General features: G+C 62.8%; 1 long non-coding RNA gene across 1 annotated transcript; it reads left to right on the top strand.

Annotated features, from left to right (window-relative positions):
- Positions 1 to 525: 525 nt before the first annotated feature.
- On the top strand, positions 526 to 1365 carry LOC118608644. Its single transcript, XR_004953020.1, has 2 exons — positions 526 to 700; positions 1280 to 1365. It is a non-coding gene; the product is annotated as an uncharacterized LOC118608644 (long non-coding RNA).
- The last annotated feature ends 2719 nt before the right edge of the window (positions 1366 to 4084 follow it).

Here is a 4084-nt window from a genome sequence, read left to right on the forward strand (position 1 = left end):
AGTGACAGACTCTGAGAAGCACAGTAACCTGGGGTCGTTGGGTGACGGCTCTGAGCCAAGGGTCCTTCTCACTAAAGCCCCAAGATAAGGCAAATACTGCTCCCATCTGTGAATGAGGACACTCAGGCTCCAAGGGGCAGGTAGTCAATGCAGGGCCAAACAACACTTGCTGTTACGGGACAGAGCCGTGGGACTGCGATCTGTGTGGCCCGCCTCCCTAACGGCATCTCTAACTGGCCCAGTGACCTGTCCAGGAAGCTGTATCATTGCCCCATTTTACTGGGAACGCTTGAACCCAGGTGGGTCTGGCCCCAAATCAAAGGTCACTGGTTCTCAGAGTAACCGTAGTAATTGTCTGCAAGAAGTAAGTTACAAAGAAACCAAAGATCCCCCAAATTGTGGAACCCATGGCTGGGGCAGGGGTGGGAGCAGGAGAGACCCGGGGGCCCCGCCGTGGCCTGTGGCTCACACAGAGTTAAGAGGTGCCCAGTGCTGGAGGCACTGAGGCTCTGGGTATGAAGGAAACAGAACGGAAAGCACGTGGCGGGGGGCGGGGGGCGGGGTGCAGCACTCCTCAGTGGAATTTTCCGAAGAGCCTTGTTTTTTAGGGGCATTACCCAGCTGCCTGCTGCTGCCGCCATGGAGAGCAAAGCCAGATTTAGAGGCTGCAGGAACCAGGTCTCACGTGGGAGCCCAAGAGGTGGGTGCAGAGGGCCGGCGGGCGGGGCCTGGAGCTCCTTCGCACTCCTGATGACCCCTCGTGAAGAGCACCCTCCCCAGCCACATGTCAGGCTCCGTCACTGGGCCCGAGGTCTCTCCACGCTAACGGAGCTACCTGGCGCCCTCCAGGGCGCCCCGGACTCTCAGGTCCCTGCCTCTGCACCTGCTCCACCCCCTGCGTGGACCCTGGGAGCTCCCTCCCTCCTTTAAGTCCTGATCCCCTCCAGGGGCGGCTCAGACAGAGCTGGCCCCAGCCGCCTCCTGTCTGCAGAAACGGGTTCCTAAATGTCCCGGTACCTGAGTCTAACCCCCACCCTTCCTCCCTCCTGCCCTGGGCATGGTGGGTGTTCCCTGCTTCCATGAAAACTCCCCTGGGGGCCCCTTCTTGCCCTCCGCACTCCAGAGCAGCCTCCCCATCCCTGGGTCCCTACCCTGAGGGGTCTCGCCAGAGCCCCGGGCCCGACGCCCTCCCTCCCCTGCCGCCATCACCGCCACCTGGAGGCTGGTCCCTCCCTCTGCCTGTCCACTCCCGACCCCCAGATATTGTCTTACCCTCCAGGAACCAGGCCTGGGCTAAGCGCTGACAGCCAGGTGATACCCAGGTGAGCAAACAGACACGGTCCATCTCCGCCCTTAAAGGTCTCAGAAAACTCCAGGAAAGACCTTGAGATTTTGCTGATCACGCTGATTGCCCTTACTCCCTTCTACGGGGAGGGGCAGCTCGTGCTTGGGGGACAGCTGGCGAGTAGGCTCTCTTCGTGTTCTAATGGGGGTGGGAGAGGCTTCCCAACGACCAGCTTGGAAGGGTGACGGAGGGCGGACCCACAAGGAACAAGACGGCGGCCAGCCCAGCCCCCGAGAGGCCAGCCGGAGTGGCACAGCGGACAGAGGGGACAGGTCCAGGAAGCCGGCTGGAGTGCCAGGCAGAGGGGACGGACCTACCTCCCGAGTGCTGCCTCTTCGCTTCCGTCTGCCAACAGAGAGTCACGAGGCTGTTTTGGGGGCAACCAGCCCCAACCCTTCAAGGCCCCCCCCTTCCAGATCTGGCTCCAGCCTAACCCCGCAACCCTCCCCTCCCTTCCCCCACCCGGACGGGCGTTTTCCGAACACGTTCACCCTAGACGGACTGCCCCAGCTTGTCCTGTTCCCTCTGCCTGGACCTCCTTCCTGCCTCTCCCACCATCACGACTGGGGGGTCCCTTCTCCACATGCCAACCCCCCCCAAGCCCACGCCTGGCAAGGCTGGCCCCTCCCCCGACTGCTTGTATGTCCCCTGTACCCCTCTGTAGCTGACATGTGGGAGGGAAACTAGATTCACCAAGGGAGGTGGCACCAGGATTAAGGGGCCCCCAACTCTACGCAGCCTGGCCCTGGACCGGGCTCAGTAGTTCAGTTCCTGCTCAGCAAGCACGACTGCGTCTTCCTCCTCCCTCACTGGGGGCGGGGGGCTGCCCCCCAACTCCAGAACTGCATGAGAGCCACATGGCGAAGGCCCCGTTGGCAGCTGCAGGGGAGACCTGGACCAAGCCCCCGCCCCTGGTTTCCCCGAGTGCCCTTCCTCTCCCCAGGCCCCCCAGCCCGGCCAGTGGCCTCTAAAGTGGTCTGCCCATCTGTCTCCTCCACCCGACTGTGATGCAGTCTGAGGATGGCTATTCCCAGCTATGGAGTACCCCCACCGGCTCCTTCCACTGCCCCACGCATCCTCTCCCCGTCGGGCTGGGAGGCGGTCGGCCCTGGAGAGGCAGACGGAACCCCATTTTTGTGCGGGCTGGTTGCGGTCCAGGGAGGCTGGTTGCCGCCGGGCTGTGATCTGCGGCTGCGCGGGAGAGCTGGGCCGGCGGGGAGGAAGCTGCCCAGTGGGCACCAGCCCGCAGGGTCGTGCGTGGGCTGGAAGCGGACCCGAGTGGGTGTCTCTTCCCGATGAGATGAGCAGCTCATTCTCCAGGAAGGACGCAGGCCCACCGACTGTGCAAAACCCATGACTGTGCCCCCTTCCCTTCCCCGCCCTGCCCAGAGACGCACGTGGCCTTGCTCAGGGCGGAGCAGGGCCCTCCCGTGTCACCAGCCCGCTGTGGGACGGGGCAGAGGGGTTGCCAGGTGGAAAACTCGGGGGGGCAAAGTAAGGAAGGGCTTCCTAGTGAAGAGGGCCGCGGGGCTGACGGGGGCTTCGCACCTGCAGAGTCCTGAGAGGTCCGCAGGGCCGCGGCTCCGGCAGGCTGCAGAGACCCTCTGAAGCTCGCCCAGGAGCGATGAGGGGGGAAGTGGTGGCGTCTTTCTTGCCAGAGAACTAGGGCCGAGGAGGGGGTGTGGCTGATTTAGAAAAATAAAATTTACCAGCATCAAGCTTAGGACCCAGCACATAGTAGGCTTTTCATGTTTGATGAATGAATAAATGAATGTTTACAAACCCTATTTGCAACCAAGGCCGAGACCCTTTTTCCTCCTAATTAGCAGTTTAATGCCAATATGAAGACACCCTGGCCCCCCAAAACCCCAAACCTGCTATCCCCATTTCCAATGTGATGACTCAGTGAGGTCGAAGCAAGGTTCCGCTGCTAACCAGCCTTGTCCAGGTAAGGGGACACCCTCCCAAGTGCAATGCCGCCGAGCCCGCGAGAAGCGTTTGTGAGCAGGGGACCCGAGTTCCACGTGAGACGTCGCCCAGAGGCCCAGGTCTCTCCACTTCCTCCCCAGCTCGGGAAGGGGAGGCGCAGCGGGGTGGTGTCTGGGGAGAGGCAGGGGGCTGAGGGTTCCAGAAGCGTCATCTGACCACGCAGAAGAGGCGGACTTACTGAGCACCCTGGCGGGCCGTGTGGGGGCGAGATGAGGCTGCCAGCAAGACTGCCTGCCAGCCAATTTTAGGTTCCGCGGGGTGGGCCCTGACACAGGCTACCGTGTGTGGGTGACCGGCACGGGTGTGGCCCCATAGCTAAGAGCCAGGGTTTGCCACCGTTGTCACCCGGCGGGGTCCCTAACCAAAGCAGTTCCCGGGTGTGATCGTAGGGGCTGGAGCGAGCCCGAGCAGACATCACAGGCTCCCCGGCCTGCCAGGGGACCCGGAGCTGGAGCCGCCGTTGTTGGGTGGCTCCTGTTATCACTGGCTTGCAGCCTGCAGTTTGTGGGAGGACGCTGTGGGCACGTCTGACATTCGTAACCAGCAGGAACTGGTCAGGACAGAGCCACAGAAGATGTGCCCAGGCCGTGCTGAGCAGCTGCGTGTTGGGTCAGAGGACCTGGACGTGCTGGAGGCCCTCCGAGAGCCGGGGCTCAGGGCTCCCCTCCCCCCTCCCCAGGCCAAGCTCGCAGCAGACCTGAGCCCAGTGCTACAGTCAGTCCTGCTTCCTTTGGAGGCTCTTCCCTCTGC

The sequence above is a fragment of the Rousettus aegyptiacus genome, unplaced genomic scaffold (genome assembly GCF_014176215.1).
Source record: "Rousettus aegyptiacus isolate mRouAeg1 unplaced genomic scaffold, mRouAeg1.p scaffold_m13_p_10, whole genome shotgun sequence".
Classification (NCBI taxonomy): domain Eukaryota; kingdom Metazoa; phylum Chordata; class Mammalia; order Chiroptera; family Pteropodidae; genus Rousettus; species Rousettus aegyptiacus.